The sequence below is a fragment of the Rhamphochromis longiceps genome, linkage group LG17 (assembly GCF_057381845.1).
Source record: "Rhamphochromis longiceps isolate RC_006_pf linkage group LG17, R_longiceps_female_GT1.1, whole genome shotgun sequence".
NCBI lineage: Eukaryota > Metazoa > Chordata > Actinopteri > Cichliformes > Cichlidae > Rhamphochromis > Rhamphochromis longiceps.
In genome coordinates, this window is record NC_140573.1 from 19,449,802 (window position 1) to 19,467,553 (window position 17,752).

The following is a 17,752-nucleotide window of genomic DNA, read 5'->3' on the forward strand; positions in this document are numbered from 1 at the left end:
TTAGGCACATCTGCACTGATATTTTTAACACAACAAACAAACACACCAAAATATGTTCACTTAAAGTGGTTGAGTGGAAGGAAAAGAAAGGATGGGTATTTAAAGGCATTAAACAGTAAGTAGTGATGTAAATAGGTTGGATTTGAAGCATTCATAAAAGACTGATTTTTGTTACATGTGACATCAACTATACAAATTAAAACTATTTAAAAAAAAATAAAGATGACTTTAAGTGTGGATATTTATCAAAAATAAACCCAGTGTGGCTTTTTTTCGTGAACACATGTTATTCCTGTCATACATGTGAAATAATGCTTGTTTAAACTCCTGCCCAGCGTCGCAGTGGAGCTGACTCGGGCAGAACAGTCTTTGTGTTGTTTACTCCTTTAACATGGATGCTCTGCAGGTTTAAACATGGCAGCAGCAGCGTTCACTCCACTCTCACCTTCCTGAGACAGAGACGCGGGGGGGGGGGGGGGGGGGGGGTAGCAGAAATGCCCCTCAGCAGAACATCCACCCACACCTGCCCCTGTACACTTTCTACCTCGTCACATGAGCACAAAGAGCTCTGCTGGGTTAGTTTCTCCTCACAAATCTGCCCCTTCTCCCCCATTTCTGTCAGTCTGACTCTGGCCCCGCCCCATCTTCCTCCTCCCGCCCTCTGGCCGCAAGCCAAGCTGCGATTGGTCCAGACTGCTTGCAAATAAAAACGGGAGCATGGTTGATGGAGGAAAGCCAATCAGGAGTTGCAAAGGAAAAGCGACAAGAAGGAGAACCAATGAGCGTGAAGGAGGTAGCGGAGGTGGCGGGGCCGCCCCGGCAGTAAGCGTGATGGGAGATGAAAGAGCGGGGATGGCAGCCGGTAACGTCTGAATCCACCGAGAACTCCGGACCCTGAGCTGCACGCGGACTTCAGCTTGTCTCAGACCGACGCTGTGACGCGTCTCTGAGGCGCAGCACCGCGGAGGAGCCGACCCTAGCACCACGGACAGAGGCAGCCGCGTGGGAGGGACTACTTCTTCATGTGCTCTAAGTGTGAGGAGGTTCCGCTCACTGGTCCTCACACAGGCCGCAGAGAAGCCGCAGCACGGAACTGTAACACGGACCTGCCTCTGTCTGCACTTCCGGTCTCCACCAGAGGCGCTCTGAGGGGTCAACAGTCATCTGGGTTTATGACCAAAGGTGGCAGAAACAACAGACACATATTCAGATTTTCTACCGAACTAAAATAATTTTCTGTAATTATAAGCACCGTCTCCAGTTTGATTTGTTTTCCCCCATTATTTTCAACTTTTTCATAGCAGAGACCACAGGTCAAAGTCTAAGTCCTACACATGACAGTTGTTTACAATTAGTTTGTATTACTTATTAATACATTATTCATTCAAAATGCACTCTAAATTAAACTGCTGTGTGAGCTTTAAATAAAGTTCATATTTGGGGATAAAACAGTTGTCTTTGAAAAGTTTGTCCGGTTTATCTGGACAAAAGGCCATAAGAAAGTGACTCTGATTTTTTTATAGCTTTGATGAGGGTATGGCAGCATTTCCATCCAGAGCTGGATTAGTTTTAGAGCACTTATGGTGGGCACGTCAGATCACTGAAGTCAGTCCATCACAAAGATTCTGTGTGTGAAAGTGATGTCACGCTCCCTGCAGCACTCGGAGTCCTGTCACTTACTGATGGAGAGGCCTGCTCATCAGTATGTGCAGGTGTTGCAGCTGACCTCATTTTATTTCATTTCATTTTATTTCTTTTTGGTGGGAGAGTGTGCATACTTGTCACAAAATCATACTTCCTACTGAAGAACAAAATCATGCTGACTCGTGATGATTCGTTTCCATGAACACAAAGACGTAAATGAGTTGTTCACAGTGACACATGCTGATGTTTACAGAGGGGAAAGGAGAAACAAAGAAAGAAAGAAAATAAATCTTCCTCCAGTGTTTAACAAACTGAACCAGAGCAAAATACAGCAGTCATCACTGAAATACACCAGCAAGAACTAAAACAGGACAGGAGATGTTTCCCATCGTAACCACAGAGTCTAGAGGTATTTTGACAATAATTAAAAAGCAGGTGTATATAGTGTCTGATGGTCCATGAAGTAAACAGAGTAGAAGCACCACACCCTTGTGCCGAGCTCAGCGGTGGGGGGGGGAGTCTGGTCCTCTAACTGGAACCTGTTCTTCGGCTATCGTCACTATCGCCGTTAGCATGCACTTGAAGTGTGTAACTGTAAAGGTTAAACTTTCTGTTAGATTTTATTAGCTGCCTCTAAAAATAAACAAGTTAAAATAAATAAATAATAATCACTTTTAGACCCACAAATTTAATACTACAAAAGATTGAAAGATTGGTGGCATATGTGTGTGTGTCATTTTTTACATTTGAATATTTTCAATTATAACGTTATTTTTTTCCACATTGACTGGCACTTTACAACAAATACAAATAAAACATATGTTAATTTTTGGAAGAAGGTAAGTATAAATTCTGATCTATAAAATGGTGCATTTTTTACCGCTTAAACGTTTTTATTTATAATATTAAGTATTGGCAAATAAAACTTAAATAATAGTTTTGGTATGAGTTTTCAAACAAAGTAAAGCCAACAAAAATATCTGTCCTGAGACCAGGTGGAGCTCAGACAAGTTTTAATCGGATTTACTGAAAGCTCTCCACCTGTAACAGTCACAGGCAGCATGCAAAATATATGCAGAGCATCACACACTTCTCCAAAAATACTCTGTTTTTGTTGGTTATAATGATGATGATATTCTTACAAAATAAATAGTGTTTAGAAAAAATAATATAATTCGCAAGGTGCCTCCCTCAGACACATTTACTAAGCCCACCTGCTACCTCAGGTATCAGTGGGCTGGTTCAGTGTCAGCAGTGTGGGTGTGGGGAGTTGTGAGTGGGTGTGACCCAGAGGTGTCATCTGTGTGGCCTGGCAGCAGGTCAGCAGGTGAGTTCACATATGTGCAAAGAGTGAATGTTGGCTAATTAACACAAACACATTATTTTCTGTTAGAAATGAAGTAAGCTAGCTAATGCTAGGATACCAGTAAATACTCTTTTCTCTTTTTTAAAACCTCACCTCACCTTTTAATAGAGCCATCCTACCGTTTTACCACTCAGCATCACCTAAGAGCGCACCTGGACCAAACCAAATGAGGAGGGAGGAGGCGGGGTAAGGGGCTGAGTTATTTTTTATTTTTTGCTGCCAAAAACAAAAGAAAACTAATGCTGGGAAACACACGTGTTTATAAAACAAGCAAACATTATTTTATGGCGATAGGTTAAAAATTTTCATTTAAAAAAGGCTAGTTTATGTTTTGTAGGGCCCCTGTCAGTCATGGGCCCTTACAGTCATCATCACTTTCTGACGTTATTAAGAGGCAAAAAGAGTTTGGGCAGTATTTTTTCTCCTGGATGAGGTAGATTAGACTTGGTGTGGGTTCACGTGTTTCTGTCTGCAAGCCTTTAAAGGAGAATGTGGTGGCAGTTAAGAAAAGGAAGCAGTCTGAAGTTTGCTCTGTGCTTTAACGCAAAGTTTTTGTGCTGCTAAAAGCAAGACGTCATAATGATGTAGATGTTGGATTTGTTGTGGGCCTGTTCCAGTTTACCTGACGGTTCAGGATATTTTTTTAAAGCATAAGTAGATTTGAAATGTAAAAGCTAGCAGCTGCTTGTATAGCTCGCTAATGCCCTGTCAGTTTCCCATCAAAGTCCACAGGTTTATCCACAATAACCAGAAAATGCTGCTGATCTTTCAGGGTGACAAGCTCTAGACTGTTTTTTTAACAGAACACAAACTCAGCAGAAACTTTAGATTCCAGTTGTTCCACGTCAAACCGAGTTCAGCTTCCTTCCCCAGACAATAGCCAAGACATTATAGTAGATGTTAATAGATGACACTTTTTTAGGTATTAAATTGTGCAAATATTTAGACTTCACTGGGCAAGTACAGAACACCTTGCTTGCCCTGACAAAATGATATTGCTTTTTTGTGACTTTTACCTACATCAACTTCAGCCAGCAAAACCAGCTGCTTCTTCTACACACATGAAAGTTTCTGCTGGGCTTTAACTACACTCCTGACATCTGTTGGAGTTTTTGCCAGTCTAACTGTCCAATCAGCATGAGCATGAGTATCTATGGGGAAAATTAGCTTCACTGTGAGAGAAACTAAACCTTGAATGTCGTACTACAGTTTACGTCAGACACATTATCAATGCTAGATTTTTAAACATTGAAAGTGAAATTAAATAAATATTGGAATTTTTTTTTTTGTCTGGTGGAAAGAATCATTTTAGCTCCATTCGCTCCTGTTTATCTTCGACTGTTTCAGAGCACCACCTGCTGTGCCCCCGGCTGAATTGCAGCTTTCTGCACTCCTGGTTGTAGTTCACAGGCAGCTCACTCCCTTCGTCCGTCCCTCGACACTCGGCTGCCTGCTGATACCCTCCCCCACCCCGGCCAGGTCTGCTACATCAGTTGCTACTTTTCATTTCACGGCTCAGCGGCAAGACTCTTGAAGTCTTCTCTGTGCTTGCTTTACTATTCCAGGCTACTGCAAGTTTTTTAAGCTCCACTCACTCTGAATGGACTCAGACCTGAGATACATGCCGGCTGCTGGTGCTGAGATTTTATTATCAGTCTGCAGGACCACAGCCAGCATGGGAAAAATGTCGAGGTCCAGCTCAGCCCCAGCAGCATTCCCCCCACACCAGTATGTTTCACATTGTCAGTTTAATGTTCACTTCATAAGGCTAGAGCTTTAGTTTGAACAACAATTGTTCTTCGGGTGTCAGTCAAATGAACATAAAGACTCAACAACACAAAGCTCTGCATAAAGAGCATAAAGGATAAAAAAAAAACCCCACAAAAAAACATAAAAAGTCCTAAAAAGTTATTACACCAACAAACAGACGCGACACAAAGAGACAACAGAAGAAATACATTGTCACAAAAGAGGTAAGATGGATCCACAAAGACAACTAAGAGAGGCATGGCTGCAAAAGAAATGAAAACTACAAATACATTTACCACAAAGTACAAATAACAGACCCAAATGGGAGGAAACAGACAGAAAAAAATTCAATCATTGCAAAGAAAAATACCACAAAGAAATCCAGAACTGCAAAGCTGTAATTGCACTTGTTTTTCAATTGTTTATGCAAAGTGGCATTAAAAACAAACAAAAAAAACTACAGTCAGACCAAGACTGAAACAAACCACTAAGAACAACCTCTGAGAAACACCAGCACATGAGCACAGAGATATATAAAAACGCAAAACATAACAAGAGATTTGAACCATACACTGTATATAAAAGATGGACATAGCCGTGTGACGTCACCAATCATGAAGCCTGGAGCTGAGCGCCACCTTGGAGTTTTGAAACTGGGCGTGACGAGTGTGGCGTCAGTTTCCTGCTCCTCTCCAACTGTGATGGGACCTAAATTTAAAAAAGTAACTTGTTTTATTCAGGCAGACCTGAAACCGGCACCTGAGACCATAAACTCAGACTTCTGTTAAGTCTGACTTCAGAGGAGTCCCTCCCTGCTGGACAATAAATGAGGATTAGCAGTGACTTAAGAGTTTACAAATTCAGTTTGTAAACTTTCATATTCCCCAGAAAAGTCTCAAAAAGCCACACAATTTTTTTTTAATGAGGACTGGGAACCAACTCGGGTTCAGGGACTCCGATTAGCTGAGGTGAAGCCTAGCAGACAGCTAGCAGCTACAGATGTGCCTCCATCACCATCTAGAGCACAGGTGTCGAACTCCAGGCCTCAAGGGCTGGTGTCCTGCAGGTTTTAGATAACAGCCTGGGTCAACAAACCTGAATCAAATGATTAGTTCATTACCAGGCCTCTGGAGAACTTCAAGACATGTTGAGGAGGTAATTTAGACATTTTAATCACCTGTGTTGGATCAAGGACACATCTACCTGCAGGACACCGGCCCTGGAGGCCTGGACTTCGACACCTGTGATCTAGAGCCTCTGCTGGACATAAAAGGTACTATATGTTGGTGCTTCAGTTTTAGTTTACAGCAAACTAACTGGCACAATATTTGCAGACAGTGAATCTTTATAAAAATAATTATTTTTAGTCTTTTAAACCAGTAAAATGAAGATTGTGACTAAAAATAAAAACATTACTTAAAACTTTATGTTAAAACTCATAGTCATAGGTGGATAGCTTCTCTGATAGCCTTTCAGTCTTTAAACATGCAGAAGCTCAAACAGATCTGAACTCAGCTGCATGTTGTGTTTATCTTACAGTCCACCTCAGGCCAGGCTGGGACCGGCCATCTGTCAGCACTGCAAACCCAGTGAAGCCTGGCCGGTCCTGAACCCAGCCAGGCTCATGGCTGACAGGAAGTGTTTAATGGGGAACACTTGGAATCAAACAACCTGCAACAAGCCAGAAACACAATATCAAAACTTTTATTTGGTCTAGATTTGAACATCAGTGTGTGATAATAATCAGACTTAGCCTAAGAGCATTATTGCAGCAAAAACCAGAAGCAGGAGGATTTTTTAGTCCACAAAATCTGCTCTCTGCTCTCTAACACAGTCATGCGACAATGACAGCTCAGAGGCAAACTCATGGGTACTGATAGCTTCTGTCAGCTTTGTTAGGAGAGATCATGTTCTGAACGTGGTGAAAGGGGACCTCTTTACTTCATAAAACTAAGAGTAAAACATGAGAGGACCAAAATCAGACTAAAACTGAGATGACAGGATAGTACAGCTGTAAAGTTTATCACATCTGCTATGTTATATTAACATTTGTCCCATTTATGTTTGTTAATGCTTATAGTTGAGCTGCCCTGGCATTTGGGGGTTTTATAGAAATATAAAGGAACACATATTAGTCAGGCTAAAAGGGTTTTATAAAATAAACTTCTGAATGTCACAACTAGAATCAGTTAGTTTGAATAGAAAATCACACAAAAATACACTCAAAACACACACACACTGAGGAAGGGGACGAGAAACAGATGAACGTAATAAAGTCACGAATGAGGCATAAAACTGAAAACAAGATACTGGAGACACTTTCAAAATAAAACAGGAAACAACAAAATAACCACACTAAACACTGAAAGAGAAATGTAAATATGAAACTCAAGACTGAGACAGAAACGGAAACTCTTTGCTAAAAGAATTGAAAACTAGGCAGGAACCAAATAAAAAAACTGAAGAAAACTCAAATGAATATGAAACTGGATGAAAGAATGACAGTGAAATCAAAACATTCAACTGAGTCTGTCAGTGTCTGAGTTCAGCTGGAGTGCTGGCAGGTATGAGCTGTCTGAGGACACAGGTATTCAGATCCAGGTTTTTTGGGTTGGCGCCAGTGAAGCTTCACGTGTTTACGACAACCAAAAAACCAAAAGACCATCATGCCTGATATCATGATTATCGAGCCCGGGCATGTTGCTCACATCACCAACAAAAGGTCAAACTTAAGAAAACCTTCCTACATGTTGCAGACATGCACAGCATCATTGTGGTTTTAAGTTCTGGGTAAATTGAATCTCATAACATTTCTAATATAAAAATACAACATATTAGAAAATTAGGAGTCACAGCTGGAAGATGTATTAAAGTCATTGCGCATTGAAATGCTTGTGAGTGGTTAGGTGGAACTCTGATTTGTTTAATTTATCAGTTTAGCATCTGTTAAAATTAGTTTAAGATTTAAAATCAGGAATCTTCATTGATGAGCAGCGCTCGGTGAGAGATAAATATCTGGAGTTTTTCATGTTTGTCCTGATATCTTCTGCTCTTCGCTGCAGAATACTGAAAGGAAAAGCCCATCAGCTGACAGACTCACAGCCATTAACCTTATCATCGTTTCCCTGTTTGCAGCTTTAAAGTGGCACAGTTGGCACTCACACTTGGCCTAATGTGAGCAGAGATGCTGCTCTGACATTTTTACTTGCTCTTCCAAACGGATGGTTGGCAAACGGCATGGCTCCATGCAGACGCCGTGGAAGCCAAGAACGTGTCCTTCTCTGCTGACTCGGAGACACAGTGACATTTGTAAGGACCGACTCTTTGGGCTTAGAGAGGTCGTTGTAAATGTCAGCCAAGTGCAGCAGAAATCAGAGCAGGAAAACACCGCGTTCAGCCCTGCAGGAGCTTTAAGTCACTTCACTACAGCCACTGATCACATGTCAACACAGGCAAGAGGAAGTCATGTGATCTGAAGGCTTTTGTGACAGGAAGAGAGGAACTGAATGCCCAATCTGAAAAAAGCCAAACAATAACATTTTTAAGTTATCCAAGTGACTTATAGATCATGTTTAACCTGAGCAGCTAAAAACTGTGGGGGGTTTCTAAATATATAAAGGGGGTCCGGTGTTCTCGTCAGCTCTAGTGAGCCTTGACCCCCCGGCTACCTCTGAAGCTGGTGGGTAACAGACATCTCTGAAAACGTCAGAGCACTTTAGCAAATATGTGATCTCTTGATAAACTGAGCAGATATTTGAAGTTTACACACCTGCATTCTGGCCTGAAAATATGTTAAAAGTTTGTTTTGTGACCCAGAAGGAGTAATAAGAGTAATATTAAAACTAAGTAGCTGTTGCCATTGTTGGAAACTGGAATTGGCTCGCCGTGCTATGAATTCTGGGATAGGTTGGGCCATGGGAAGGATACACCCGATCCATCCTTCAAATTCGGGGAAATGAACGCAATTGTGGGCTGCATTTGGAGGAGCCTTCGAATTGGGACAGCCTTCATCACCTGGCTGTGACGCAATCCACCTTCAAATGCGGCCTCTGAAGGATGTGTCATGCATAATGTGTCATGGTCTGGGTGAGTCACAGTAATTTTTCCACAGTGCCTGCTCTCCTCCTCTGAGTGGAGCCTTCATCGCCCCTCCCAGGAGTCACACCTGGAGCTAATCAGACCGGTTGTGTTTAAGACCAGCCTTTGCCAGATTGTCTGCTAACCTTGTGTTTTTCCATAGTGCTTGTACTTACCCTTTTCCTCTTGTCGTCTCAGTCGGATCACGAAAAATCCACACCCAACCCTGCAATAACCTCTCACGCCTGGTTGCTGGTCTCCTCTGCTCACTCACAGCCAGTAACATTTCTTTGCCTGCTCTCCTGCCTCACCTGCCTCCCTGCTCCTCTGTTTTGAAAACCTGGGAAAATTCTCGATTGGACTCACCCAGGCCTCTACCTCACGTCCTCCCCATCCTGCATCACTTCACCTGCATACAAAGTAAGACATTAAGACTTTTTACTGGATGTGTATTCATTCAATCCTCAGAACCACCCTGTTTCTCCTCTCCCTTGGTTTCAGTGCCATAGACCACAAGCTCTTGAACCACAGTTTGTTTGACATGCTCGAGCACCTGTATCCAGTCGGCCTAGGCTGGAGCCTCCCTGTCCATGTATATTGTATTTAGTTAATCTCGGTCTAGAATATCATAGTTCATGTTAACTACCCAAAGCCTGGTTCAAAGTCTAGTTCATAGCTCATGTTAAGTATTCATAGTCCTGCTCAGAGCTTTAGTTCATGCTTTCACGTTGCCTTTCACAGGGTCACTTTGTAAATAAAGCACTCAGTTCACACAATCAAGTCTCTGTTCTGAATCTGCTCTTGGGTCCACTTCGTGTTTCTGATGGCCGAACCATGACCAAATGAGGCGAGGGCCAAAAAACAGGAAGACCGTAAAACCTGAAGAAAACATAAGCAACATGAGAATAAGCAATGGAACAGAAAGAAAGATGAAAACAAAGATGATTAGTGGCTGAAAACAGAGCAGTGAGAGGTCAACATCAGCCCAGTGACTGTCATCAAAATCAGATCTGTTTCTGTGTTTATTGGCGCCACAGTGCCTTCTCTCAGAGGACAGAGATAAATGCCACGAGCACTGTTGAAAAACTGGCTCATTGTGGCAGGTGTACGAATATGAAAAATTATATATTAATAAGAATACTGAGAGGTGGGCTAAAATTTCAATTTAACAGGTTATCACACTTGGTTGTACACCTCGGACAGGCCTCTGAGACCCAACATCGCATAAAACAAAGCTGTGGCGATGTCAACCACTGGTTTGAAAGTTCCTGTTGCAAAACCTCAAGCTCACTTCCACAGCTTGGTGTTTAAAAGATCCATGTGAATAGTGAACAATGGCAGTAATAGTAAGTTGCTATTAAGCTTAGAAAGCATTTATAGGGACCATGTGGAGCAAAGCAAATAATATTGAGTGATGCGAAGCATCCACTTACCACCTCATTTAAAATGGCACCATCAGCACTGCGCCAACACAGGCACCACATAGGTTACCCAGTTAGTGTGGCCATGATTGCTGTTTCATACGTGCTCATAAATAAATTGACTTGACTGCATCTGAAAAGCAGCAGCTCTCTCTGAAGTGCAGCATGAGTGTTCTCTGCATCAGCATGCTGTGGTAAGTTAACAGGAGGTTTATTGTGAAAGGAAAGCAGTCTGAGTACGTCCTGCCGCTCGGCTCTCGGTGCAGAGGTGAAGTCGCTCCAAACGTCTCTGAATTTCACGCCGCTGTGCTCAGGCTGTGACCCACTTCTTTCACTCAAAGCCTTCCTTTTACTTCAGCAGAGATAAACAAACACGAGCTCCCCACGAGGTGTTTCATTACCAGCCGAGACGCTCAAACACCATTCAACACATTTAAACAGGAATAACTCAGCTGCAACGAGAAGACGGGGTTTTGTTGAACTGGAAGTTGTCATGCAGGGATAATGTGGTGACATGATGATGAGTCAGTGTGTTTCTGTGCAGTGTTTTCAGAAACTGATGTCTCCTGTTTCTGCTTTTATTGTTTTGGAGCTTTTTAAAAAAAAAAAAAAAAAAAAAACATTCTCAGAGAGAAATGTAAATGAGCATCAAAGAAGAGGCAGCTCGTTAGCGGCTCAGAGGGGCTCCACAGGCTCATGTTTAACATCAGGAACAACACCAGAAAGAGTGTTTCTAATGGTACTGTTAGACTAATCATTGGTTTTTTAATATACACCACATGTTAAAATGTTTTTGTCTAAATGTAGATTTGAACCAAAGTTCAAGAAATGTTGTAATAAGATGCAAATTAATGGTGGGTATTTTGGCCTCTGTGGATAATTTCCCCCTTCATAACAACGGCGTTAACTTTGGTTACAGACAAAAGATCGGACAAAGTTAAAGCGAGGAACCAGAAGAGAGTGCAGCTACAGTGGGGCAAAAAAGTATTTAGTCAGCCACCGATTGTGCAAGTTCCCCCACCTAAAATGATGACAGAGGTCAGTAATTTGCACCAGAGGTACACTTCAACTGTGAGAGACAGAATGTGAAAAAAAATCCATGAATCCACATGGTAGGATTTGTAAAGAATTTATTCGTAAATCAGGGTGGAAAATAAGTATTTGGTCAATAACAAAAATACAACTCAATACTTTGTAACATAACCTTTGTTGGCAATAACAGAGGTCAAACGTTTACTATAGGTCTTTACCAGGTTTGCACACACAGTAGCTGGTATTTTGGCCCATTCCTCCATGCAGATCTTCTCGAGAGCAGTGATGTTTTGGGGCTGTCGCCGAGCAACACGGACTTTCTATGGGGTTGAGGTCTGGAGACTGGCTAGGCCACTCCAGGACTTTCAAATGCTTCTTACGGAGCCACTCCTTTGTTGCCCGGGCGGTGTGTTTTGGATCATTGTCATGTTGGAAGACCCAGCCTCGTTTCATCTTCAAAGTTCTCACTGATGGAAGGAGGTTTTGGCTCAAAATCTCACGATACATGGCCCCATTCATTCTGTCCTTAACACGGATCAGTCGTCCTGTCCCCTTGGCAGTAAAACAGCCCCATAGCATGATGTTTCCACCCCCATGCTTCACAGTAGGTATGGTGTTCTTGGGATGCAACTCAGTATTCTTCTTCCTCCAAACACGACGAGTTGAGTTTATACCAAAAAGTTCTACTTTGGTTTCATCTGACCACATGACATTCTCCCAATCCTCTGCTGTATCATCCATGTGCTCTCTGGCAAACTTCAGACGGGCCTGGACATGCACTGGCTTCAGCAGCGGAACACGTCTGGCACTGCGGGATTTGATTCCCTGCCGTTGTAGTGTGTTACTGATGGTGACCTTTGTTACTTTGGTCCCAGCTCTCTGCAGGTCATTCACCAGGTCCCCCCGTGTGGTTCTGGGATCTTTGCTCACCGTTCTCATGATCATTTTGACCCCACGGGATGAGATCTTGCGTGGAGCCCCAGATCGAGGGAGATTATCAGTGGTCTTGTATGTCTTCCATTTTCTGATGATTGCTCCCACAGTTGATTTTTTCACACCAAGCTGCTTGCCTATTGTAGATTCACTCTTCCCAGTCTGGTGCAGGTCTACAATACTTTTCCTGGTGTCCTTCGAAAGCTCTTTGGTCTTGGCCATGGCGGCGTTTGGAGTCTGACTGTTTGAGGCTGTGGACAGGTGTCTTTTATACAGATGATGAGTTCAAACAGGTGCCATTCATACAGGTAACGAGTGGGGGACAGAAAAGCTTCTTACAGAAGACGTTACAGGTCTGTGAGAGCCAGAGATTTTCCTTGTTTGAGGTGACCAAATACTTATTTTCCACCCTAATTTACGAATAAATTCTTTACAAATCCTACCATGTGGATTCATGGATTTTTTTTTTTCACATTCTGTCTCTCACAGTTGAAGTGTACCTCTGGTGCAAATTACTGACCTCTGTCATCATTTTAAGTGGGGGAACTTGCACAATCGGTGGCTGACTAAATACTTTTTTGCCCCACTGTATACTGGAGAAGAAGATAACTAACAGTTATCTGGGGTTCATTTCAGGAGTCAGAGACAAATATAACAACTGTATAGAGGAGAATATTTTAATAAATTTGCAGTATTTGGGGTGTGACCTCTTTGACTGACAGGTCGATGGTGACATAAGCATCACTATGGTGTTTTTCACTCATGTTCAACACCATAAACTCATCAGGGAAGAGTTTCCAGAGTTCGAGGACCAGCAGGTTCATTTCTTCATAGATTTCTTATCAATCAGACTTCCGAGGAATAGCCCCCTGCTGGTAATGAGAGGGAGTGCAGGTTTAAGTGATGAGTTCATTTCAAACTACTTTTCAAACAGTAAGTAATCTGATGTCTCGGAGGGTTTATTAAGCTTTGTGTAGCTGCTGCTTTATACTTTTGTTGCTTGGTCGGAGCAGAATCAAACTAACACATTACCCTGGAACCTCCGAGCCACACTGTGCAGCTCTTTGGCAGCAGCTTGTTCTAAATTTGAGGGTTTAATAGGAATGAATTATTAATCAGCATAATTCAATCATCTTAGTCTGATTGTTCTAAAGTCCCTCCAGTGTTTGCTGAGCCACTTAATATTAAGGCCGAAAGACAGTTTCTAATCAGCCGTTCTGAAGAGGCCGACGGGCAGACTCATTCATCACACAGATATTTCCCCAGGTGCAACATCAGCCCACAGTCGGTTATGAGCTCTGATCCACAGCGGCAACAGCGGGGAGGAGCAACCAGAGACGAAGAACCGAAGACGAAGCAGCAGACGGTTTAGATGACACGGTCCAGCAGTGTTGTGCAATTAAACACAGCAAATTCTGCAACTGAGCACAACTGCAGCAAGACCTGAAACAAACAAACAAACAAAAAAACTTGTGAAACTCAGCAGCAACAACACAGCAGCCAATCCAACTGCTGTGATTAAACACCTGCAGCTCAACACAACAACTTACCTGCAGCAACAATTGCAACTAAAAACAATAATATTATAACAACACCTATAACTGTATACAGCAAGTCCTGCGGCAAAAACTGCTTAAACTAAGGATGACCTAGTTTATTGGTCCGGGTTGCAGTGTTTGTTTGCAGAAGCAGGGCCGGACTGGTAATCTAGCATGGTCCCGGTGAACCAACCCACTTTTGGGCGGATGGGTCAGTTGAGGGGCTGCACTGGCCCTACATGCACTGAGAGCAGTAGTTTAGTGCAGAAGAAATGACTTAAAGGCAGAGCTGAAAATGTAAGACAGAAAAAGAAACTAAAAGTAAATTCAGCAAAATTGGCAAATTAACCGACATGTTAGCTATCGAATCTCCTGCACAGTGGACAGTACCAGTAACAACCAGCTACCACGCTGAAATTAACGTGGTAAGAAGACAGATGGATGGACATAATTAGGAAGGGAGAGATTTATTTTTGATCATGATGAGCTGCATTGACCGAAAAAGCCAGGGCCGATTATTTGTCCCTGTCCGGCCAGAAGTTGCTCTAGTTTTATTTGTTGCAGAAATGATTTCATGCTGTTAGTCGCAGCTGTAGCAAAAAGGTTTTGTTGTTTCTCTCTGAAAGTTCTGCAACTTGTTGAAAAATGTAAATGTTAAGTTTTCCTCTCATTGAAAACCAGCAAAAGTAAATATCCACATCCATATACGGATCTGAGAAAATTAAATCTATTTTCCTTTTTGATATGTCTGTGAAGGTTCTCAGTCATCCAGGTTATCATAGTCTAAGGAGCTTGGAAAGAAAAGCGTCTGGACTTCTTTAAGTTGCTTGAAGACGTTTCACCTCTCATCCGAGAAGCTTCTTCAGTTCTAAGGTCAAATGGTGGAGAGTCCCAGATTTAAGCCCTATGGGAGTGTCCCCCAAGGAGGTCGTGAACCTCCTATTGATCCTCTACCTAATCACATGAGCCAAGGTGTGAAAACGGGTGTGGGTCACAATCAGCCAAGGCTTTGGGTGAACCCACTGTGAAACCTAGCCCCACCCTATCATTTGATTTACTGAGGTCAAACGGCCCAGGATGTGAGTGGGCGTTGAGACGACTGGGAAGGGGTCGTAAGCCACCGCCTCTGTTCAAAGATGGTCGCTCACAGTGGACATAGATGGCTTCTTTCACTCCTCTTTCAAACCATCTGTCTTCTCTGTCCAAAATGTGAACATAGGCATCCTCGAAAGAGTGACCTTTATCCTTAAGATGCAGATGGACTGCTGAGTCTTGTCCTGTGGAGGTGGCTCTTCTGTGTTGTGCCATGCGCTTGTGAAGTGGCTGTTTGGTCTCTCCAATGTAGAGGTCTGGGCATTCCTCGCTGCACTGTACAGCATTAACGACATTGCTAAGTTTGTGTTTAGGAGTTTTGTCTTTGGGACGAATCAGTTTTTGTCTGAGTGTGTTGCTGGGTCTGAAGTACACTGGGATGTCATGCTTGAAGAAGACTCTCCTGAATTTTTCTGAAACACCGCCTACATAGGAGATAACAGTGTTGTTGCATTTGTCTTTCTGATCCTCCCTAGATGGTGTCTGACTTTTTTTCTGTGCATCTTTGCTGATTTGACAAAAGCCCAATTAGGATAACCACATGTTTTAAGTGCTTCCTTTACATGTGTGTGTTCCCTCTTTTTCCCTTCAGGCTTAGAGGGAACATTTTTCTGCCCGGTGTTGTAGAGTTCTGTTGGGAGTCAAAGAGGATGTACTGGTCCTTTTGTGGGCTTCTGGTAAACTTCAATGTTTAGGTTTCCATTCTTCCATTTTTTTCCATTTTTTGATGTGATGTGGGGTCTTCCCCACCAGGGCTGTTAGGATGCCAGCAAGGTGTTTAGAAATGTTGAAAAATTGGCTGAGTTTATGCTGCTAACAGTGGGTCTGAGTGGGACCCCTTCTTTGTGGATCTTAGGAAGTCTGTAAATACAGGGTATGGCATTCTCTGGGTATAGACGATGATATGCAGGGCGGCCAATGATTTTGTTCTTTTCAAGGTCTGGAAGCCAAGCGATAATTTGGTTGGATGTTGAGCTCCATACACAAGTCCAGTTGAAAAAAAACTCTGAGAGGAAACAGTAGAAGCTCTGATAACTTAAATTATTTTATTTAATGGAGACAGCATCGGGATCATTAAGAAACATGCTGCTTCCCTTTAATTTGTCACTGTACTAATTGCTGTCCACATTGCAGGGCAATTAATTCAACCTAATTAGAGCTCCATTTGCAAAAGCCTAATTGACACGTAGATCTGTGTGCTGAACTGGCGATTAGAGCGTAGACGCATGAAAAACTGTGAGCACTGAACAAAATGACTGTGAGATCTTAACGATTTAATCAAATGAAATTAATTAGAGGCGGGAATGTGAGGGCAGGTCTGCTGCGATGAGATTATTAAAGAAACGGAGTCAAAGCGTCAACCTGACAGCTGCACCAGAGTCCATTCAGAAAACACTCAATTTTAGCTCCACGCATTTCAGTTCTGATATTCTCCTCATAAAGAAGTAAACATAAGGGCACATGAGACACTAAATATACCGATTACTCAGAACAACTCAGTGAACACATGAAAGTGTGAATGAATCACTGAAATACTTAAGTCAGCAAAAGGATGGATTTATCAGGAACTCTTTATCAGCAGAAAAAACAACAAATGAAAAATAAATATGAATAACCTGTGAAATTAACGAACATAAAGGAAATGAAAGCATGTGTGATTACATCTGTGGAATAAATGAGCTAGTGAAGAAATATAGGATATGTAGTGATATTAACTATATATAACTATATATATTAACTATATACAATAAATTTAACAAATGACTTTACGGTGGTGTGACTGCATGACAATAACTGAGTGTAATGAACACATGAGCAAATGAGTGAATGATGTTAAATCCACGTTGTTGCTGGACTTTTGTTGGTTATTTATTTCAGCCCTCCCGAGCTCTCTGATGTTCCGCATCTCTGCTGATCAGCAGCGCATCAGCTTTCTGGGAGGAGGCGACGCCTTTGATTCGCCGCTTGACTGAATGAATCCCCAAAAACCAGACCCCGCTGAGTGGCGAGGGCCCGGCCCGACTCGCAGTGACCCACCGCGCACAGCAGGAGGCAGCAGCTCGTGTTACAGCAGCCAAGTGTGCAGACCCGCTCAGCAGTCACACATTTTACTGACATGAAACGGAGAGAAGCAGAATTCATTCATGTTTCTGTAGTTTTAGACTTTTATGGTGTTTATAATAAATGTTTCAGAGGTTCAGTTCTGCTCTTTTTCTTTTCTTTAATTTGCACAAAATGCCTGAAACGTCACAGCCGTGGGAAATGATCTTGAAAATAAAATACTGGATGTGATATTTACATTTCCTTTTACCCTTGCAAACACCTGCTGCTCTCTGTCACATGACTATGACGTCATATGTTTCTTGTTTTTAATTACAGTCGCAGCCCAAAGTAATTTTAGCTGAGTCGATGCCTCACATGCAGTGAATTTATATAAAAGATGGACGCAGTCTAAACATGAGTTTCTTTAACCTGCATTCTTTCTAATGTCCAGCAGAGGGCGACGTCTCAGGTTGTAAAATCTGTTCGATCTGATCGTATTGACCTCTGCGAGAAAATGAGCCTGATTTCAACGTACAATTATAGATAAATCATGTTTTATCTTGTTGTTTAGTAGAGACACATTAAAACAGAACAGACTACAGCAGGAACATCAGACCTGTTTTACATAGTGGCATACGTCCACTGCACTTTGACCTTAAACTGGACTGTGAGACTCCCAAGCTCATTATTATTTAAACATACAGGTGCTGAATGTCGCACTGACTGTTTCCAGCCTGCACTCAGTTATTATACAGACACATGAAAACTGAAACTGCTTCTTATTCTTATTCTGAACAGTCTTCTTGCTGCAGCTGACTTTCTCCAAATGTTTTTAAAAATGATTTTTATGAAGATCC

At 42.3% G+C, this 17,752-nt stretch overlaps 1 pseudogene; it reads right to left on the reverse strand.

Moving 5' to 3' along the window:
- Positions 1 to 14,714: 14,714 nt before the first annotated feature.
- Positions 14,715 to 16,638, reverse strand: LOC146649586 (uncharacterized; annotated as a pseudogene).
- Positions 16,639 to 17,752: the final 1,114 nt, after the last annotated feature.